The following is a 24618-nucleotide window of genomic DNA, read 5'->3' on the forward strand; positions in this document are numbered from 1 at the left end:
CCGTACACATGGTTAACCAGAAAAACTGAAACCTGCGCCCCAGTGTTTATCACAGAGTTATACCTGACGGTTCACTAAACGACTGCTTGGTAGGCGCCGGGTCCTCAGTACTCAGTTGCGGCTCGCGCTCGGCAGCACTAGCCTGTTCTTGTGTCCGTGCTGCAGCACCCGAACGGTGTGGATCAGCTCGTTCCCGGCGTTGCTGATAGAAAGCTGCCTGGTCATCAGGAGTACGTATGACACGTGACCTCCCATTTCGGAGCCCGAGAGAAACTGCTGCGCGCGCGCTACACTGCGATGGAGAGCAACGACGTCACCAGTGGCGCAGCTAATCTAACACCACGTAGATAGCACAACGCCTTTTCACTACGATCCATGATGTCATGTTACCTGGCCCGCCTGCCATAGAATCTAGTGCGGATGCTCCCGAGAAGGCAACAGTGATGATTTGATGTCACCGCTCTCATCACGCCAGCATACTTTGTTAATAGAAATTGCGGGCTAGGTAGTGTGACGTCATTCATGGGAGAAAACTTGCCTTGTGCTGTCTAGTTGCTGTTGACTAACTGCGCACCCCTGTTTCCGTGCATATTTTTCGCGCATGCGCATTGGGTTGTGCCGGAGGAATTTTCGGCGTACATGTGACCGAAATACTGACAGACGGACGGACTAATCGGTTAGCCGTATACAGTTTCGCCGTAATATAGAACAACTATTCTAAACAATGGCTTGGTTTATAACGCTCGAAAACACATTGTTTGCAGCATGTTTAGCAAAAGAAAAAGAGAGAGAAAACGGAAGGAGCATTCTGAACGAGCTGGGTTAGCGGTGTGAAATTTGCCCTAGGCGAATTGCTTTCTGTGCGGAGTTTGCCCACTACATTTAGCCCTTGATAGGCCATTGTGAATATGTGAAAATTCGCATGCTACCAATGGTGATATCACGTTTTCTGATCCAAAGTTAAAAACAACGTCCAGGAACGCTTTGCGTACTTCGGTTTCGAGCGTAACGGGCGCTTCGTTAACTGGGCTCTCAATCGAATATGGAAACTGCGTGACAGAATGCATGTACGTGTTTTGTTTAAACACAATAGAGCTTTATTTTCTTTATTTTAAAGAAGTGTTCCACTAATGACAAGAAAGAAAAAATTCTATATTCCCTAAGATATCGTATAGAAAAGTTTTTGCCCCAGCGTCGCTCAGTGAAGACTTATTTATTTATTTGCGCATTTGCTGCTCTACGCCTTCGTAAGTGCCCTTTATTTAACTTCGTGCATATGAAAGATTTTCCCTACGATCAATTCACTTTTTTCACTACACCTAGGAAAGAAAAACTTTTCAAATGGGCAGAAAATATGTTGGTATTGAGCATGCAATAACAGCCCCAAGTACGCAAGTCTAAAAAATCACCAAAACAGACTGGTGCGCTAGCTCGTATTGCATGTTAAAATTTTTATTGAAAGAAAACGCACGACACGAGAAAAGGCACACAGGACACAGCGCTGTGTCCGGCGTGCCTCCTATCCTGCCGTGTGTTTGTTTGTGCTAAAAATTATTGACATAAAATATTTACTCTTGCCTTCTGCAATCACTTTTGACGTTAAGCCCCAAAATCAAAAAGTACCATTTCTGACACACCATATTTTGCGCGTCAAAGTGCTGACCTAGGCACTGGAAACGTCACTGAGAGGTAATATTACAATTATAGACACGCTGGCGGCAGTCATACTTGTGGAGAGCTCAGCGAATAAATTACATTTTGTAATATAAACTGTGATCCATAGGTTCTCAATGATCGTTTTATTCATTGGCCGAACGTACTTTCCTCTACCACAAATAATGAGAATAAGTTGTTTGTTCTTGTATAATGGAGGTTGGTATTTCGAGGGATAACATGCTAATAATAAAGCAATTAGGTTTTCTTTCAGTTTTGCTGCTGTTTATGTAGAAAGTGCACCGCAACAATATTGGCCTTCCTATAGCTGTATTTCTTTTATTTGTCGCACCATCACTGCAGTGCAAGAAAAAAAAAAGTATTTTAAGCAGTATAGGAAACAGTCAGCAGCAGATACTTGGTATCTGGCTCTGGCAGATACTTCTGCTATCTGGCAGATATTTAGCTCGATATGAAATATTAACCTTAAGAGAGGGAAATAATATAAATCACAAAGATAAAGTATTCTGGTTCTACGCCTACGCAAAAGGAATATTTATTGAGTAAGACGGATGAGTAAAGTGGAACGCAAATATAGCAATGACGCCGTGAGAAGCCTTGACGTCGTCGCCAATCGCAGTTCTGTTGTCGCTATGGCGTTGTGCTGCTGCGGTAAAGATCACGGGTTCATTCCCGGGTCTTTCAATAGATACGAGTTGGAAAAAAAGCGGTCGCATATTTGCAATTAGGTGGATGTTCAACTGCTTCAAGTGGTGAAAAATAATTCAGAGTCCGCCATTATGGCGTGCCCGATAATCACATCGACGTTATGGCACGTAAAACTCCAGTATGGAAAATATTTTTTGGAATGAAAATTGGCCTGAACTATTTATACTGTATCTATCGCCTGTTTTTACGAACTTTCATTGCAATGTTCTTGGATGAATGCAGCAGAGCTGTGCTTTTTGAGGCTCTGTAACGTTGTTTACGTCGGCTACTCGTGCTTTATTACATCTACTATAGGACGCCAAAGAATAGAAAAAAGGTATGAAATATTCCAAAGAATGCTCGACCGCCCATGTTACCGGAAGACGAAACCTTCGTGCACATGCAATATCGGTGTACCGTAAACTCGAATATTATCTGCTGTCGAAGTGTGTCTCATAATGGGATCTCGGTTTTCGCACTTGAATCACAGCATCCTATATTTAAATATTTGTCGGATTCTTTAGGATTCGAATTGTCGTCACTGCTTCGGCCGTTTACCACTAATGTTTGTCACAAAGCAGGACAGTAGCAATAGCAACGCACGCGCTGGAACTTCTACGAAAAAAGCGTTCGTAAAGCCTTTAATAAAATTGTATACGTGTAGATGCTGTGCGTAGTATTTTCTTTGCTGTCCTATACGGATCGTGCGTTGCCATGCAAGGTTTACGTTTATGCTCCGTACCGGTAACATATTTATTACGATGCAGTGCTTTTGCTTACGCACCTACACCATTCACAATCCAAGTTGGGCTGCAAGCTGCGTCATCCGTCCAAACGCCTGTGAGGCGTAGACGCACCGATATGGCGTAGACGGACGTGTTGCTTGTCCAGAGGAGATTGGTTTGAAAGAAGTACAGCATGAAAGACAGGAAGTAGCGTGATGAACAAAAATTACTTGTTTGCTGCCTGCGTCCACGGGTTTTGGAAGTTTGTGCGTGCTAAGATCATCCCGCGTGTGCGTGTTTGTCCGCCTGTGGCACGCGCCTACACGGCAAGACAGCGGTTTCATTGTTCAGGAAAGCTTAAGAGGATGCGCTAAGAAAACGTAGCTTTAAAGTCGGGTTAAGTAAGGAAAATCACCAGCTCGATGTCATTGGCCAGAGAAAGAAGACTTCAATTGCATAGGAACGAAAAACATTCAAGGTGAAGCCGTATTTTATTGCCCATTTGTGCGGTGATTTAGATGCCACAAACGCTCATTGGTTCAGTCTTGAAGCGTGCAATAAAATGGAACCCAATAAAGTATACCGTGTGTTGTCCGCATAAAATGTATTTCATTCACGATGTACGCGAGAAATGTCCTTTTTTCCAACCACAATCGCGTCAATCTGGATAAAAAGGATTAATTTATTGCTCGTAAATGCTTTTATCACTGTCACAACAATTGCACTGGCACATATTGACGTGCCCTGGACAGATGTGCGCCTTACAGAATCGACATTGAAAAATGCTGTCTCATTTGACCATGTTGGAGTTTAACGTGCGACTCGTCGCTCCCACCTCACGGGGGTCCCAGGCCTTTGCTTTTCGAATAAATCAGCACAAATTGACGCAGTCTTGCAATTGACTTAACCGATTCTCTGCAAACTATTTCTTAGGCCAAAAAGTAAGCCATGTTATGCGAAAATACTAATCGTGTGTTACTTTTGCAAATTTGCGATCTTGAAAAAACTGGGTGTGATAAAAAACATTCGTTCGATAGAGATAGTTTGCACGCGCATCCCCATAACAATTCTGAGCCCAGAGAACAGAAGTCAAAGCACCGACGGAGCGTCGAACGCGACTTGCTGTACCTACCATTTCATGTGTGAGACTTCCATATATGCCGCGCGTCATGGATTTCATCCCTCACTAACGGTCTCACTAGAACTAAGTTTAACACAGATACTTTGGTGGTTCGCTCTTTAATACAATTTCGTTAGCACATTAGAAGCATTGTACAATTTACTTATGCATTACATGTGCCCCCTATCCACCATTCTTGTGGGAGGCAAAACATTGCTATAATGACTGTAGCAAGGTGACGTATTTCTTCACTGTATAAGGAAAGGAGTGCACAAAGCAACCGTGGTGGCGTCGTGGCTTGGCAGTCCCCTGCTATGCGCGAGGTGGCGGGACTGAATCCCCGCCGGGGCGGCCGCATTTGGATGGGGGAGAAATTCAAGAACTTCCGCGTACGATGCATTCTGTGCGCGTTAAAGAACCTCAGATGCTCAAAACGTACCCGGAGTCCCCCACAGTCGCGTGCTTTAGAATGATATCGGGGTTTGGGCACCTAAAACAACAGAATTTCAATAAATTTAAGCAGCGTACAACGCAGAACAGTTCGCCATGACAGTAGTGCCGCAGTAGCCGCCACTCAATAGACTGTTGGCAAGTGAGAAATTTAGTTCTTAGTCACGGCACTGAGGGCACATTGCGGTAAAGGCGCATTACTGACTTTGGATGTCAACTTGTAAAGCACCGCGCTCACGACGGAATTTTTTTTCTGGCTCTTGTGTCATAAAAATACATCTGCATTTCTTTGAGGTTAACGGACGATTCCCAGCACGGCCTTCCACTGACGTACGAATGCAGTCGAAACCTCCAGTTCACTAAGCTTCTTATTGCGATAGTAATCCTACTGACGTACTAGACGAATTTTCACCATCCCCTTGACGTTAATATGAAGTACACATGTTATAAGATCGCATCCCACGCACGGTATGCGGCGCGAGTGAGGGAAAGATGGCGAGGTTGACCTAAGAGCAATGGGGGCTTGTTGCCAGCCGTCATCAGGCGGGACCTATGGCAGAGGTCATGTGATCAAGCGCGCTCTCATGGAATAAATCGCACTTACCCTCTAGTAGTCTGTCCAGGGATGTCTTTCCAGCGGCCTACTATTGAAATTTGCAGAATTTTAAATTTCGGGGACGCGTCGAAACAAGAGTCTGCACGAAGCGCCAGCTGTCCGTCATCCGCGCTTTTTAACACGTAAGCGTTGTGAGAAAGAGTGTTCGTGGTCATCAACTGGAGGCGCTTTATGCTAGGCTTTGTACACATGACACCGTGCTGGTTAATTTAATTGCAAAACGAATGTTTACGGCAATTTACTCAGCCGATAAAACAAGACAGCTTACTTTCATCAATCACGTATTATTTTGTGGCCGCGATTACTCCTTCGTGACATCCTGACACTCGTTTTCTCCATATAACTTGGATATCGCCACGGATATCGCGTTCTTTGCGCTAAAGATTGATCCCTCGAACTACAGGGTACTTCCAACGCCTACGCCAACCTGTTCACCTCGTCCTAGCCGCTTCTGACGACACCACGCTAGACCAGTCGGCCTAGCTTGCCGACTGGGTAGCGACTTAGCTTTCTGCAGTTTTGGCCATGCCTGAGCGTTTGGCGCTCGCTCGACTCGAGACGAGAATTGACGACCGAGGCCATCGCGTCATCTCACGCGTTTCGACAGCACCCGCATTTTTCCAGTCTGCATGCTTCGTCTTCTCGCAGCACGCGCACACGGACACCTAAGCGACAGCGTACCTGCTGGCACCACTGCGTTAGGCGCACCGTGCTGGCAAGTGTACACCACGCAGCACCTATTCGGGAAAGAACTGGAGGCATCACTGACGTCCACCCGCGACCCAAAATCTTCGAGTTGGCCGCCTACTCACTATCACTGAGAAGATTTCCGACATGCGTTTACTGATCCATTGATGCGCTGTTTTCAGTGTAGCGCCTCCATAATGACTGAACGTACGACTGACCGCGCCGCTCATTCCTCTAGCATAGCGAAGTAAGGCCTTCGTTTACTCACCATCAACTGACCATTGCATCGCTCGATGCACTAGATTTCCGTCATCGCTGACGTCGTCTATCCCATCATCAGGTCGGATTTTCTTTCCTGTATGGCCTCGATGTGAGCATGGACGCCAGCGGCTCATCGATGGCATCACACGTGTGTCTTGTTGGACTCCCGTCAATAGGTGACTTGTCATCGGCATCTGTACTTTTTTGCCGTCTTGTGTCATGAAAACCCTTCGAGAGATTTCTTATGGAGATCCCTGAGGTCTCAAAGGAATGTAACATGATCGAAGCTGCTAGTCAAATGTGAACCACCACACCTTCACATGTGTTCCTACAGTATATTCTCGTGTTCGCTACTAGATTGGCGAAATAATTCAAGATTGTGCTTCAACTCGGCATCATTTGTCCCTTATACAGCACGTTTGTATCACCGCTGCATCTTGTGCCAAAGAAGGATCCGAGTCACTGGCGTGCATTGTCGATGCTGAAATTTTGCATGACAGCTACCCAGTTCCACATATCTAGAACTTCAAATATATTATGAAAGTGTCCATGATTTTTATAAAGCGGATCTAGTCAAAAGAATTGAGCTCTTTGGCTGGTTGGTTTCACATGACTACTGCGAGGGGGAGCAGAGAAGTGTCGCGGAAAGAAGAATACCTGAACAGGAAAGGCGCTCTTGCGAGAAAAGAGCCCGTTGTAGAAAGAATGAGCTTTAGAATAGTAAGCTGTTGGGCTGGTTGGTTTCAAATGATTAGTTCAAACCAACGCATACCATTAGATACCCTTCGAATTCAGCGACGTTGCAGAAATAGCTGTTATGACACCCTTCAGTTTGTTAAAGTTCATGAAATAAAGACAAAGTGGTAAAGCTTTAAGCAGCCCCTAAACAGCACTGAGTTTTAAACAACCAAGCCTGCGTTCAAAGAAAGCTTGAAATGTGATGCGATGGCACCATGCTTCCCGCTATTAAACCAAACTGTTGTTGTCTATCGCCACAGGAATAAGATTACGAGGGAAATTGTGGAAGCAGCCGAGATAGCCAGAGCAGGTGACGAGTGCGTTAGCACGCCGTCTATATTTTTATCAAGCAAAGAGCTTGAATTTTTGGGCATAATGGTCACATGACTGTCTTTTTCCTCCTTCCCTTCAGTGTATTCTATTGCAGTGGCGTCCCAGTGAGTATATATGTACTCACCAGCTGTAATAAATCAATTGTTGAAAGTTAGCGCTCGTCCTGTGTTCTGCTTGTCCCTGTGTAAAAATTTTTGCGCTATGTATCCTAGTCTGAATGTATCCCACCAACACGCCCAAACTTCTTCCCTGCTAAAGTCATATGGGCGCCAAAAGAATAACAGGTGAGCTCCGCAGAACGCTTTCTCTCGAAGTCAAAGAGACAAAATGACAAAACCAAGCAACGGGAACAGCTCCCACGAGCCGCAGACACGGACACGAACAACACTGTATAAGGGCTTGTGGCCCTAGTGCACGAACTGTGCTTTGCGGTAGCCGAATTGCGCGCGTAACTAAAGGACCAACAAAGTTAAAACAAGCCACCAGCACTCGGGTACTCGGGTAAGTGGTACTTGGGTAAACAGGAAAAAGCCATAAGAAAGCTACATGTGCAAATGGAGATGGTTTTAGACGAGCTCCGGCACATGATAACCTTTCTACACCAGGTATTCACCCCTGTGATAAACGATCAACAATATAAGAGAGCACGAGTCCATCCACTCAGAAAGGCAGCCCTGGAGCAAGTGCTACAAGAGAATCAAACTGGCCAGAAAACTGAATGATCAAATTGAAGGAATCACCGTTTCCTAGTGAAATCCTCATGTACTCACATTGACAAACAAGACACACTAACGGACGTAGTAGTCTTACATGAAGCCGGAAAATCTCCGAAAGTCAACGGGTATCACCCTGATGCAGCAGCAGAAGCACGTACGGCCAGACTCAGGAGCAAATACCTCAGAACCATAAACCACACTTATGAAGACAGGGGAATCAATCACGCGTTCACGGAAATAGTACCACAGCAAAGGGGAAACACGATTCTTTTTTTGCTTAATATATACAGCGCGCCGAAGGAAACGCTGGAACCGCTAGACAACTTGGTGCAGCAAGAGAGGCAGCTAGCTGGACAGACTGACCTCGTAATGTTAGGCGACTTCAACGTGGCGCACGAGACGGGTTTGTACGTCAGACACAACACAAGGAGAGCAACCTTGTACAACGTCAAACAACATCACCAACTTACGATAGTGACACACCCGACATATCTGGCAAGAGTACGCAGCAGCACGTCCGCGACACGTGTCCGGATTTTGCGCTCGCCTCCAGACTTCGTAACGTTGAATTGGGAAAACACTAACAAGACGCTAGGAAGCAACCATTTCATACTCAGCGTGGTGGTACACGCGGGAAACTTCCCATGAAGGAAGATCCGCTGCACCAAAATAACGGACTGGACAGAGTTGCGGAGGGAAAGGGAAACGCAAGAAGCCCCAGCGATAAGTTATCTAGGGGAGTGGGTTAAAGAACTGCCACAATCGGTGCAGTTCTTTTGATGAGTGCTATCTCCAAGAAGATTGCACTCACGACGGACAATCCAGTAGCGGACGGGCGCCTCTTACACATGTGGGAAGTACAGCACTGTCTGCTGTGAAGGTAGCGAAAGCAGCGGCACAAATGTAAGCTAAAGATCTGGATTGGGAATCTAAGGGACGAGGAAGAGCGCTACGCAGAGCACCTAACACGACAGAACTGGGACCAGTTCTATAATCCCCTCCAAGGAACGCCAGGGCGATGCTTAGACATTTACTAGATGCGATCCTGAGCAAGAAAGAAAGGAAACACACGATGAGCCGAGTAATACACTCATTAAAAAATTATGCGCAACGAACAGGGACGAAGAAAAGGGGCAACAGAAGGGCGAGCGCTTTCTAAGAAATGGTTTTATTTTTGAGGAACCTCCTGGCTTAAATACCCACAGACCTGCGCGATCTAGTCAACAGAGCACGACTATAACACATGGAACAACAATTCTGCTAAAATGCCGCGGAACAGTTCCACCCGGTCAACATAGAAACAGCAAGGCGGATAAAACGAGCACTTACGATGAAAATGCCTTAAAAGTATGATGACAGAAGCGAATTCTCTTTCTGCGACAATGAAATAAAAGGATGGGCTGATCTATTTTTCTTTTGTTTTTCAATCCGGTGAACTTCCACAATTTCTGTCGCGGTTTGATTCCTATGCCTAAACAAAATGTCGGTGCTAGTCAGACAAGGTGAGCAATCATGTTCTTGACAATGCATTGCCAAATGCGTACTAAGGCGACAATTGAGACTAGACAAGTGTTCCCTTAGTCTTGTATTAATGCATCTCGTAGTCTTCGCTACGGACACATAACCACACGTCATAGGAACCTGACACACAACGTTCTTTGCGCGATCGACAAATTGGTACTTACGCGCATGTTTAACACTACATTCTTTCTTTGCACCATCGTTACTTTCGAACTTATTTTTGACCTTAGAACAGTTTGTTTTTTTGTTTTTTTGTCCAGAACACTCCTGTTACGTCATAACTCTTATCCACCTTTTTAAGTCTGTGTTAAAGGCCGTGCACATACGGGATCACTGAAATCTTGGAAGTTAAATCCTTCTGCCTTTGATTCTTTGTGCATGGTTCTTTATCGTGTTTAAGTTTTTTGATTAGTCTAGCGCGTGACGGCAGCATCACCGGGAGAGGGGGCCCAGCCTTTCTCAAACGCTCAACTTGTTAAAGAAACGCAATGTTTACAGTGCTGTGACATGACTTCAACCACGCTGACCGGAAACACGAAAAGAATATATATGCCATTCTTCACAAGCCTGGAATTGTTTGAGGCATAGTTCATCAGCTATTTTTCAGCTCGGGGCGAGAATGACTAAAGCACATGTTCTGGTAGAAATTCTAACTTGACATCAAGAAATGTAGCTTGTTATCTACCAGTACTTCAGAAGTAAATGTCAAGCCCTTGCCCAGAGAATTAAAGGCTTCTACTATCCTATTCCTGAAAGCATCCTTGTCTACATGACACCCAGTGCGAAAGGTCCTGTGCGGAAACCAGTTCTTTTGCAGGCTGTCTACAATCGCTTTTCTTTCTGTGTCGCACTGCGCGCGTATCCAAATAAAATGTTATATAAAAAGTGAACATAAGGAATAGGTATAGACACTCCTATGTACGTATTAACAGTTCTTTTGGAAACCCAGCAAGTGAGACTAGCTGCTCTCGAGAACGGCAACACGAGAAGTTTAAAACATTGAAACGCGACGAGTTATCCCAAACTAAACAGGAGACTAAATATTGGTGGTACATGTACGCCTAAATACCGCCTTATTTCCCATTTAAATACAGAAATTATTTACATAGAAATCTTCGTGCTTGATGAGTTTCTCTCGACCTTTGGGCATGCATTGAAATATGTACACTTTTCTCTTTATTGTTTTTCCATTACCCTGTGTAGATCTCTAGTGTAGCGCGTTCGAGTGTGTTTCAAATGTAAATAATGAAATATATTATTGTATGCTATTGAAGTCCTACAAATATTCTTAGAAATAATTTTTTTTCATAAAAATAGGAAATTCACTCTATAGCTGTTTATTCGAGATTCTTCCCCATATTATATTCTTTAAACGTCTCTATGTATCTGTAAGTTTCTGTACTGACACTTCCGGCAATGTATAATATAGACGCCCCCACCAGGATTTAAAAAAAACTACCCACATGAACCTCTGCGGCACGAGTTTTCAAATATTTCCTTGTGCGTTGACATTATTCTTGGAGCTTTTAGGTGCGCCATTTCAAACACACTGCGCCTGACGACAGAATTTTTCGATATGAAAATATTCTCCATATATTATTTTCATGAGTTACAGTGCACTGGAAGAAGGCATTAGCGGCATATGAAAGTGGGCTGGTATGTGACACGTCATATATTGGCATGCCAGTATGTATAGATCACAGGCGACGCCTAGTGGCTGTGACCGTGGGTCGTCCAGGGGAAAAATGCTTAGCCCATAGCTCATAGATTAAAAAAAATAAAGAAAACGAGGGAAAGTCGATGAAGAATTTATTTGTTCACAGGGCACGTGTAGAAGAAGGAATGTCAAGTAAGAATAACCCTGCTGTCGTCAATCCGAATCCGGGTGCGCAAATACGTCAACTATGTAAAAAAGGTTAATGGTACCTCGGTGAGGTAAGAAAAAGAGCGACTAAGTTTTGTTAAGCCAGGCATTCTTGGAAATGTCAAAGTGAGAGACAGAGATGCGGTCTATTACTTGAAAAATAAATTTATATATATAAAGGCAACTCCAGTGGCTATTCCGCCGAGGTGCCCAGATCAGATAAATTGTTTCGCTTCTCACTGCGAGGAACCTGCCTTGCTGGCCTAGCGGTTCAGTCGTCACTCTACACGCGTGAATCCTTCCACGAGGGACCCCTGAACGTCGCAAAGATATATACGACAGCCTGCTGCTGTATCGGTTCAGGAAGCGAAATGTCAAAGTGAGAATCTCACTTTTCAATATACGCCATTGACTTGGCCGCTGTCTTCTGTACCCGCAAAGGAGGCATTCCCGCTGAGGTAAGGATGACTTTTCCTTCGCGCGGATGGATATATCCTTGGCTGCGGCATCCTAAATAACATAAGCCATTGAATCCAATAACATTCTTTCCTAGCCAATGAAATCGACTTATTTTTATTTGCACACAACTCTTCCTTCCCGCGCGTAGAAAATACACGTATGTGTAGCAGACAACCCTCGCAGTATATTTCAACTTAATTAACATCTGTAAAATTGTAATTTATTTCTTTTGCTACCCCCCTTCATAAATCTGCTTCAAACTACTTTGTCAACAAGTAAAATAAATGCCGCATATACCATACTTTGCTCATATGGCATCATTAAACTTGGTAAATTTCGGTCAAGGAATAAGAGATTTCATATTGCCTTATTCCACCTCCACCGTCCCCTGTCGAAGTTGGGCGCATTGAGGCAGCATAGAGCGCGGCTTGGCAAGCTTTGCGGTCAGTTAATATTTGAGATATTAACCTCTACATTAAGGGCTCGTAGGTTGCTGGCATGGCAAATTTATTGTTACCAGTGCTTTCCCGCCTAAGTTGCTTTCTTAAAGGAAGAAATTTTATATATTTACATTTTTCTTTTGTTGCGACTAGTTGCATAGAGAGAACATAACGCTGTTTTTTTTTTCGATGAGGTGACATGAGGTTGAAGAGTACTGCGAGTTTTGCACTGCCGTCGACTTTGTGCGAAAGCACTGCATCGCGTACACGCAAGATTTTTTTTTGAGGCAGTCTAATGCATAAATATGGCATTGCTTCCCCTTGAGTGTGCTGAAGTAGAATTGGTGCACGTCTTTTTAATTAATCTTTTTTAAATACTAGATCATTTGATGTCGAGATCTGAACAGCCGTAATTTCGCGTCGCAACTGCTATTGGTTTCATGCGTTCGTGGTGAAGTGTTATCGGCTGTAAAAAATACTAAGTGTACACTAAAGTCTTTGATTAAAGCGTAGCCAAACTAAGTTCCTCGTCTGTACCGCTCAGTTCTCCACGCTATTACGCAGTAAAACGTCGAACGCTAACCAGTTACTCTCATTGACACGAATGCACTGTTCTAATTACGTACGATCTACACGATTCATTAACCGTGTCGTGTGAGTGTCGACTGGACGGCCGGTCAACGCCTTCGAGCCGCGCGAAGCGACGAGAGCGGCAGGAGGAGCACATGCGCACCAGGTTCAACATTTCCTCGGCTAGGTTCTTTCCACCTGCACGACACATCCCCTGGTACGATTAACTCGCTCAAGGATCCCCGTCTTCCTGTGACCTTTATGTGCATGAGCTTATCTTGATGACCTCGTCGCACCGCGTTGCTGGCTAGCCAGCCAGTCGACGCCCGCGCTGTACTACTAAAGAATCGGCAATCTGCACATCATTCCATTCTAAAACTAATACTTTTATTGAAGTGTCTCGTCATTCCATTACTCTGACTATATTTGACAATCGTTTGTCTCCATGTTTTCTTAAATGAGAGCTTTCTTTGCCGACACCACATGCCCTCCTGTCATTTTGATCAGTTTTCTACCTAGCAAATTGCTTCAAAACCAATAACTGTCTAAATAAAGAAAAATTCTATTTCATAGATACTGACATCAAAGCGCGACCGCTCCCATAGGCAGTCTATATGTAAACTAGGCCTATCAGATAGACTATATAGTAATAAGCTGGGCTGTTATCAGAGATGATGTAATGAGATAATTGCGAATCGGAGATTTATCACAAATAAAGGTACTTACTTTAGGAGGCAACCTTCAGACTAGTTCACAATATGTGCCTTCGTAGTGGTCATAATGTACTCTGTAATGCCAGGGAGCAATTTTTAAAGCAGTGCAATCCTGATTGTGGCAATGCTATCGAATACAGTTGCAGAGGTGTTGCTTACAGAACTAGGTTTTCCCGGGTCTCGTGCCGACCTCTCAACGATAATATGTAGCCTGGGGTTTCCCGCAGCTCCACCACAGACAAGAAGATGACAGAAGAAATTGACAGAGGCAATTTGATTTACCAAAGAGTGCAAAAGTTCTCACACGATGACCTCTGAAAAGTAACAAGAAATAGACATCGTTTCTTTTATGTTAATTCTCTGCGGGATCCTCTGCTCCCAATGATTCCTTGAATGATCTGGAGTTGACTCGTTTGCTTTAATTTTAACCCTGCGCCACAGTCGCATACCATATGACCGTCGATGTTTGTTTCTTTTGTTGTTATTTTTACTTGGACACAACGTGAAGCAAAGGTATAACTTGGAGTTCAAGTTCAATTGCAGGCATCGAGTGTCTCTTTCAAAAACATTCAACCTAAAAGATTCATGATAGCCATGTTTAGCGCATATTACGACAAGTGCATTGTCTTTACCATAGTTTTCTCGGAAGATTTGTGTGACCAGTAAACAAGCCTTACTGACTGTTTTCTCGCAGACTATAGTATACTTTAATCTGCGGTAATCTTATGACAAAAGCTGAGCAGTATTCCCAAACGTTGTCTAGTGTCAAAACCCAGGCCATCCTTTTAGTCCTGGTATGTGCTCCTCATCCAGAAAATTTACTGTGAATAATCGAAATTAGTATGCTACTGACTACTTATGATAGCACACGCCTGGTGCTTGTTGACCCTATATGTCATTATATGCGTTATACAAAATGTTTCAGAACACGACAGAAATGTTTCTTTTGTCGCAAACTGATGGGTTTGATGTTCGCGAATAAAGTGTTCCAGGGCAGCGTAGAGGATTTTTTATTCACTACAACCATTCTGTTGAATACCCGGAATAGTTATATCATGTTATAAGGCACAATGCACACGGTGCAGAACAATTTATTAACAAATATTGTGCATGTATGACGCTATATGTAAAGCTATATTGTTTCTGTAACGTACTTTTTTATATTATAATATATAACATATAATCTCTCGTACGGTCGTTTAAAATTACTTGTATCGTGTAAAAAGCTCTGCCTAATGACTGTTGTTTAAACATGTAGCTCGAAAAGCGCTAGCAAGAATCGAAAGACGAAAAAATTTTACCCTCCGATGATATTATTTCGTTTTCAGGTCTCAGCGAATAAAAGTGGCTCAACTTCACTTGCATAAGACAAAACACGGCGAATATGTCAGTCATGAAGACGAAGTTCGCACTACTGCAATTGCTTTTGCTTCCCACCTTCTGCCTTGCAAGTGGTTCATCACCAAGTGAGCTCATATTACTGAACTAAGCGAAACTCACACATATATTGTTTATTTTTGTGTATCTGCTTCTCTCATATCACAATCCGTGAAGAAGTCGCTAAGTTTTCTTAGCGTTCCTCACTAAAAATTTATATGTTTTCGCTTAACCCGCATATATCGTGAATTCAGGGTTGGTCGCAAAAATGCACAGCTGCAGTTGCTGTCCTCATGCAGGCGTGCTCAACTTTTGAGACTCGGACACATAACACGAGCGCATAGAAAACACAGATAGGTTTTATATAGTATTGCCAGTGCAACTAAACTAGGGAGCTTCGAAAGAAATGCTGATATTTTATGCATCTAAGAATAACGGCAGTCTGGGGAACAATGGCCATTGTAAATAACGGGGCGTGCTGCTTGAAAGATCACTGCGTAAGCTGCATGCTCAGCACTCTTGAGAAGGTCATAAAGTATCTTTTGCGCGTTTTTGTAATCGCTGTTAGGGTCCGCCATTAGTGAAACTGCGGAGATGAGGACAAGCGGGGTTGCAATAAACATAAAAAGAAACAACCTTCTGTTCGACAACTTTCTCCTTGTGCCTTAAAGGAACGTGATAAGGTGACATCTCCTACCGCTTGGAAGTGCAGCTTTGGCGTTGTGGTTGAAGACACATTCGAGAATTAGAGCCTAAACCTCCTTCGGACAGCATATTATCTTAGGCTAACTGAAACATATTCTTAATGACGTCAAGCGAATTACCGAAGCTCATGTGCAATAAAAACTTAATGTCATGCGCAAATTTTTCCTTAACATGAAACGTGAGCGTTGTCAAAAACATTGCGCGAACACACCATACAGCTGCACGGGCATGTCTACTTTTGAAGGAATGAGGCTTTTCCATTGCTATTACGCAAAAGATTAGTCTTAACTGACATTGGGGCGTAAGTTACAAAATATTGAAGTTACTCTCTGTCCAATATGCGTTTCTCGTCCAACTCCCTTTCTTGAGCACCTTAGAACAGCCACTGCCACAGTGGACGCCACTGGCCCATAAAGTTCGTGTTTGCTCTTTGAAGTTGTTGTAGAATTACTTTAAAACGAATGTATCTTTGCCCAAGTAATTATCAATTGCTGCGGCACATGTGCAAATTAGGCAAAGATGAACATTGATATCATCATGTCTGATGCGGCTAGAGAGAGCGAAGGAAGAAAAGCCACAGTAGTTAAAGAGACGCACGTCCAGATTGAAAGAAAAAAATAAATCTCCTTCAGCACCGATCTGACAATGAATGTCCGCATTCTTCCGGATAGGACTGAACGAATATAGCGACAAACGGTATCGCTAACGCTGCAATGGGTACGCAGAGAGGCTACTCGCTCACGCTTGCTACAACATACTCGGCCACATCTATGGCCGCCGCCGTAAGTACCACGCGTGGCGCTGTTTCAATTCCGGGGAGCAACGGAGAAATTTCATGAATCATTTCTGTCATGGTAGAGTGACACACCCAGCGGCCCATACCTAGCAGAAGTTGGCGTCGAAGAGGTTCATAGAACAGCTGCACACACCTACTAACACATACCCGGGGATTCGAATCTGCATCAAAAAGATTTGTAGCGGCTTGAGAATCGCATGGCAGCCACCCATCGTTGAAGAATACAGGCTGCGTCCGCATGAAAACAGAGCATGGTATCGGCCTGGAATTGAAGGGACGCGCCTACAAAGGGCTTTGGCAAACAGTCAGAGTCATCACTGACCGGTGACAATAAATCATGGCAACTAGTTATCTTCTGCCGCCTCCACAGATTAGTAACACTGGATGTCTGAGCCCAGGCATGCGAGCGTCATTACAAGGACACGAGCAACTCAAGGCGAGCGTGACGAGGCCTTACACGTACCTGCAGAAGTCCTGTTGATATACAGTATCAAAAGGCGGTTCTACGCTGACATGCCGACCCAGTTGTTTCTCCAGCTGGACAGTCACTTCTTCGACAACAACCTGACTGGCGCGCTGCTACTCTACCACCATTCGCAGCTGGAGGAGACAGAGCCTTTGCTAACGGAAGGGCAAGAAGCACCTAGTAGGCAAAACATTTACGATGGTGTACGTCGAGCCGTTACCGAGTCCTACGCCACCTGGAGCTCTCGGTATTCTTCAGACGCTCTATCACGACTGACCTGCGCAGAAGATCCGCTGCTCAATACGCAATCATAGATTCGCACAATTGCGTCTAACTATGGGACCCTTAATCAGGCACCGTTGAAGAAGGGCGCCTGATTTTCTTTGAAGAATGGCACATAGGTGCACAGTGCTAAATGCGCAGAGATCCAAGTAGTTCGAAGGGTTTCTGTACGACCCTTGTGTAAACCGCATTGAATACCCAGTGACCCAGGTTTGCGAGAAATCGGTTGGAGGCATAGAAGCATAAACACAGTCAGCCCCAGTACAGTGCGTGAAGTAATCTAAGAATGATCTACGCATAAAAAACTCACTAAACTGTTTTCGAAGCAAAGCACCAATGGGGCTCACCTAATATATACTCAGGCAAGCTAGACTGAAAATATATTAAATAATGCGCCGCACGCGTACTTTCTGGAAGCGCTGTCAGTTGGTGCAGTGTGTCCACAGGAAAGCTTGAAAATGGTCCCGATTGTACACATGACTCGTACATGACGCGTCTCTGCTTTGGCCATCTGGCGTGTAACCTCTGCATTGCTTCGAGCAAAAACCATCTCACGATGAACGTCAGAATTTTTTGAAAAAAGCTTTACTGACGTTTCACATTAAATTTATATATCGTGCACTTTAGTGAACAACTGTGTTTGAAAATAGCAGATTGCCGTGCTTAATCGAAAATACTTTCCGGAACTCGAATTCCGTTCTATTGAAGAACTGTCCAATATTAATGTCTATTCAAAATGCTCGGTAGTATGCATGGCCGGTCGAAGAAATCTGAGGCCGTGGTCCCCGTTACTCCCGTTGTTCATATTATGCCAGACGTGACACTCGCGAGAAATCAAACCATGCTGCACACTGTACAAGAAAACGCGCTAATTGACACGGAAAAAAATTGCGCAGTTGGTTTGTGAGTCACCTTCTGACAATAACCAAAATAAAAATCATGAGCCATTCCACTGTGCAAAGGTGGATGGCCAGCGAAGCTGTTTAGCACTAGTTTAGCACTAGTTTAGCTGTTTAACTAGCCCCACAACGTGTTTTACTTAGCACACGACACCGAGGTGACACAAAATTTTGAACAAATATACGAACTCATTTACCATGTTTTTTATACATTCGCGTGGACGACGGGACCGCTGCCCCGAGAAACCGGATGAAGCTTGACAGGCGTGACGCTTAGACGGCACCGCCACCGTGGGAGAACAGAAGGAATGTGGATACGCCAGTGCTTTGAACGCCGACAAAGACAGGGCAGTACGAACGCAGACATGGCCGACGCTGGTCAAAGTGTAGTATCTGTTCCTACGAGCCTATTATGTTATAGGAGTTTCGCTTGGATCCAAGGCATTAGCTTACTTTTGCAAGTTGGCGGAGTGCTTGTAGCTTTGTTTTCTGAGCGCTGGTAGCCTCTTTCTTAGGGTGGCATAAGCCCTTGAACTTTTCCTTGCTTACAGGGGGATTCTTGTTTACAGCGCTTGTTCTTTGTTGAAAGTAACGCTGCTCTATACGTTGTATGCGTAATTCCAATGAATCTAGTCACTGTTCACTTCCCTTCACATTAAAGGGGGAGGATCCATTGTTTTTTTGCTTGAATTGGGTGGAGGAGGTGAGGCAGTGCTGATTATCACTTTCGTTGATGCACGGGAAAAATACCTAGAAACCTAGCCATATACAGCGTCGCCGTAAAAAAGAACGGTATGACTATAAAAAGAAAAGCTTCTTTACATATACCGGCTTGTTGACTGGAGGAGATGTTTTTGTCATGCCTCATTTCAGTATTTTTTTATATGGTGACGGGTATGATTACCGCCATGCGGTCTTTTATCTGAGCCCCTTTCTGTTGAGGGATCTTGTGTTACTATTTGACTCACTAATAACGTGTCACACCATAGCAAATATCAACCGATGCCGCTAGAAAATGGCAGTTTCAACTGTGCTTCATATCCGTAAGTCGCAATCCCACTTGTGTAGGGTGGTCGAGTGGCCGGTTGCTAACAGCGCCAGCGTCCACCGTTTCGACCATCGGGTACGGCTAGAGCACACATCTTTGACCAATAGAGTATGGACCTAGCCTAAGATGTGGAAATTCACAGTCACATTGCGGTGTCAATCAGCGTTTTGTTTTGCGACATATGGTTATCACATCCCATGATTATTCACACTTACAAGTGTGACTGTGACTATTAATTAGGTGTGTTTTATTGGTGATGTTCTAATTTTGCAAGTCGTTTCCCTATGTGATTTGTCACCGTTTTCTCTAATACTCCTTTATCTCTCTATTTGCTTGTTACATAGGGCCGCTTCACAGAAACTGCACAGATGCGCTTGGCGCTCAGCGTCCCGACGGAGCGCATTGCTTGGTACGTACGTCTGTCGCTCGTTATTAGCTCCTAGTTTTCGATGAGCTGTATTTGGCACTGTAAAACTCTGCGTGTTATATGATCACATCAATACCCCCAGCGTTGTCGGGCTTTAGGAAATGAAATATGGTTTGCTGAATAAAAAGAAACGCTATTATTAAAATTGGTCTTACTGCTACGTAGGCCTTGCGATTGTGCAGGCCCAAATACAGAAGGACACCAGTGCAAAGATGGACACGCACTTACGTAGAACGAAGTACTATTACGCACCAATGGTATTACGATGTCATCTGTTTTTTTACACCCTAGAGAGTTTCTGGAAATCGCTTGCTGTAGATAACGTAATTGTAGATCTTAGTGCTGTATTAAGGAAAGCACGTACAATGCTTGTAATGAAAAAATCAACCTACATAATAAATATTTTACAAAAAAAAACTACATTAGATTGAATAAATAACTTAACGAACAGCGAATAAATCGTGATGACGTCAGTTCATAATGCGACAACTCAAGCTGTCGGAGATGCGCAGAAACGGCACCCTGGTGTCAGCGATTACGCGTCTCAAAACACTTGCCTGATGAGGTATGCCGCAACCGATGTTTAGGCAACGCACATAAATGGCGCACGAGGTGAGCCGCAGTGAAAACCGTAAGCGCTTTTGGAGTGCCCGGCGCCGCCGCCACAGCATCAGCAGCAAAAACGGCGTGTTTTCAGCGTTTAGCAGCATGCTCGCATGTTGCGTCCCCCCAAGATATCGTAAATGCGTATTCTTAAAACATAGTTGAAAGAGCTTCAAAGCAAAGATTTATTTTGCTATCGCTATCAGGTTATTCACCTTTCATCTAGAGTGTCCAATTTTTCGCATTCCCTACGTATCATATGTAAAGTAGCCTGCAGAGTGTTTCTAGTTATGTCTTTTAACGTCATTGCCTAGAGTTTTCTACTTTCTTTATAGAACTTCCATGTTCGCATTTTCCGCATTCGTTTCAATCTAGTAACGTTCACTGCCTCATGTGGCTTCGTTTTTTTTATTCCAGAGAGAATTAGGTACCAACGAAACCCATGGAGAGTTCCGCTGTTTGGTTGGCACGTGTAAACACGGTAGCTGCGAGCCTAAATTTTGGTCAGATTGCGCCAGAAGCTGAGCGCCATATAGCCCATAACATTTAACGAGACCTATGGCATTAGCAATACTAGCTCAATAAACGCATTTTAAAAGCGTCTAGTTGTTTAAATACCAGTATTATTTCACTATACTCACAGTTTGACATGTGCTCAAAGGCATGGGATTTTACACCTGCTATTCATTTCACACCTTATCACCCCTGTATTTGCTTTGTTGTTTGGAACTGAAAGCCATTATTGTCGTTTAATAGTTTTCGATGATCACTTGGACCAGAAGTGCCTCTTACTTTTTATTTAATGCATCCAACTTAGATATTAGGATCGTCAGCCAGCTTAACAAAGGCACGCCACAAATACCAGACGTTCTGCGCAGGCAAATGGAAAGTTGTTGGCAAGGGCCAACGACTTCACAGTGGATCATGCCTGGTCCATAAATGCGCCGGATTCAGTGAGCTTGAAATCTGACATTCCCACGATGACGAAAGCACAATATGTCGCTGGTTGCTAAGTTTAGCGGAGCGAAAATGGGTATGCAAAACCAACACAATGCCGAGACATAAATGACGCGAAAGATATTTTATTTAGCAAGGAAAAAGCACGGGCGGATGACACGAACACAACCTCATAGCCTGTAACACTCGATGATCGGCGGCGGTAGATCCAAAAGAAAGAAAAATTCATGGACGGACAGAAGGAACGACATTGCTTTGGGGTGTCGGCTGCTTTCGCATGTTCGTTCGTGTTTTTTTTCCGGCTACGATTTGTCATGATGTATGATGCATGTCGAGCCAAATTGTTGGGAAGATCTAAAAGCACATAATATGGGAGGTTAGCTTAATGACAATTAACTCATCATAACAATGCGTCACAGTAGCCCATGTAATTTGGGGGAATGACCATGAGTGGTGACATCCGCAGTGGCACATACGCTTTGTCGCATTTTGTTTAGCGAGCGCTTACCCTGTTGCATAAACCCAGTGCCCTTAGTTGCTGGCTAGGAAATGCAGCAGTAAGCATAAAGCTAGTGGCAAAACCTATCTACGTAGGACGATATTTTTTGCAGCCTGGTCGAGCGAAAGTTGACCACGCCGCAAGTTACAAGCAAGTCTACTTGTGGTTCGTATTCACTTGTTGTGGCCTTTCTTTACATCTGTTGCTACCACGCCAGCTGAAATACTTGTTTTCTGTTTACTCTGCTCAGAGTCAGCCACAAAAGGCATTCTTCCAGCGGCAGGTAGACTGCGCAACAAGAGCACGAGGGCGCGGTTCATGCAACACACCTGCGACGTGTTATACAATAATAAATGAGAAGCTTGTGTTTGTGCGGTGGGCAATCCCCTCGCCAGTTTTCGGCGGTGCATGGAAAACACCAATTAGTATTCGCTTCGCACAGAAAAGATTTCGTGCCAGCTGGACCTGCTCGCACTGCGAAATCAGCCACGGTGTCGAACCTGGCCCACACCCAAAACTGAATAATCGTTAAGTGATATGGTAGAGTAAGGCAATATAGGTGGGTTTTAATTTAAGTGATGACTTATACCACTCCTAATGCTTTGGAATTCAAATCATGTAAGGATAGATAAGTGAATGTTAATCGATTTCTATTCGTACCTGCTTGGTTAATCTTCAGGCCGAAAAGCGTACGGCGGTCTTCTCGTGCCCAAACATCAGTTTTGAGAACAAAAGAAAAATGTTATCAGAAAGCCATCGGGGGCACGTGTGGACTTTCCAACTTGAGCAACGATTGTCCCGTTATTGAAACTACTGCAAGATTGCAAGAAAATTGACGTTTTTCGCATCCTGTGTGTTTCTCGTGCCTGTGAATCCGCCGCATCTGTGTACTCGTGACTGCGAAAAGAGAACGCAGAATGTGATTAGCATGCATAGAAACAGGATCGCGTGCTTGGCAATGCCTCACTTAAATCGCCTTTTTTCCCACCTTTTTTTAGTGCGCAGAATGAGGGGGGGGGGTGCTTGAACTCATACTTAGTTACGCTGAAAGTATGCGCAGGCTTTCCTGAAAGGTCTGCTGCCACCTTCAGCGATTTCCTAATTAGATAACTAAATTATTGCCAGTTCTCTTTTACCGGCAACGGAACATAAATAAATAAATAAATAAAGTGCTTTTAATTGCTGCACACGTAACTTAACATGCAAAGCTTCTATCACATGCACTCTCCACTGGCCCGCTAATTGGTTATCTTGGTGACTACGGTTGGTTGTCAGTGTAAATAAAGCTTATACAGACCATGCGGCTCATACTGAATCGGTGTCTAACAAGTAAAATTGAGAGAACAAACGTGAACACGTAAGCGATAGACTCCTCACTGCAGCGTAAGCTAAGAGCATGACATGGGCAAGATCAGAAAGCGAAGCAAAAATAAGGCAGAAGGCATACAAAGAATGGTTGCAACTGCCGTGAAGCAGATGACCCTGCAGGATGCTCTCCCTAACTTTTCTCTGCTGAATAACTATGTCGTTTCGATTGTGATCGCGTTAAAGAGGACACATTTACCAGCCTCCACAAAGGACACGGCGGCTTTCAGGACTTGTCATCGCAAGCAACTCACAACCGCAAACGCGCTGTGACGCGCGACATTGCCGCAGTGTCCAGGCAACATTCACCCTGTCTGCATCCCCATAACAACAGCAACAACAAAAAGAACATAACGGCCAACTCCAGCTGGCGGAAATGAAGGTCCATAGAGATAAAGATGCCCGGAGACGGTACGATTGTGAACGTCAAGGCGCAGAAAACAGAAAAAGAAAGAATGTTTTGCATAAAACTGATACATCCACACTCCAAAATGTGATCGCGTGCTGATTCAGTGAGCGATTTAGATCGAAGTTAATAAACTCAGCCTGACAACTGCAATGCCGATGCCGCCAGCTGAACAGCTATTGTGACAGCGGCGCCATTACTGCGATAACACCCGGAAGCACATGCGCCTGCTTTCATGGTTTTCCGAAAGCAAAAATATCAGGCTGACAACATTCCTCGGAAATAACCATCTACCATAATGCGCTTAACATTACTGTGGTAATACGATGAACGCCAACTTGTTTGTAGTTGGGATTCTACACCAAGTGACACCATCAATTACGACCGAAACAAAATAAAATGTTTCTGCCTATAAGGCGCAGGTGTGGTGCCGGCGGACTTGCGTTGCTAGAGAAAACCGTGTGAACCGTCGAGAAAACCGAACGCAAGGTCACCTTCCTGACCGTCACGATGCCTGTGCCGCTAGCAAAGAATGACCAAACAATTTTTTTTGTGGTTGGTACAAGAAACAATTCACCGATGATTACATTACTCCCGAATGAAAAATTTGATAGCAGCTGCATACGTGTTTTCATTTCGCAATATCATGGCATACATGTACAAGGTCTGTTAGAAAAGAATACGACCTTTTGCCGAAGAATAAAAACTGGCATAACTGGAGCGTTGGAAACCTAATCGCCCTCAAAGTAGTCTTCTTGGGACTGCACACACTTCTGCCAGTGGTGCAGTCATTGTTGGAAGCATTCCGAGAAGGCCTCTTCCAGAATCGAGTTTAGCTCAGCTGTCGTTGCAGCCAGAATGTCCTCTCTTGTCTGAAATCGCGCTCCTTTCAATGGCCCCTTGATTTTGGGAAACAGCCAGAAGTCGCAGGGGGCCATATCAGGAAAGTAAGGAGCCTGTTGATCTACAGGAGTCTGGTTTTTCGCCAAAAACATCTGAATCAAGTGCGCGGAATTTGCAGGAGCATTGTCGTGATGGATACGCCAACTTCCTGTTGACCAGAACTCCGATCTATTGCGCCGCACAGCATCACGTAGGCGACGGAGGACATCCCTGTAGTACTCTTTCGTGATTGTTTGACCCTGTGGTGCGTACTCGTGGTGTACCACACCGCGGGAGTCAAAGAAACCAGTCAGCATCTCTTTGACGATGCT

Source organism: Dermacentor variabilis, chromosome 3, assembly GCF_050947875.1.
Source record: "Dermacentor variabilis isolate Ectoservices chromosome 3, ASM5094787v1, whole genome shotgun sequence".
Classification (NCBI taxonomy): domain Eukaryota; kingdom Metazoa; phylum Arthropoda; class Arachnida; order Ixodida; family Ixodidae; genus Dermacentor; species Dermacentor variabilis.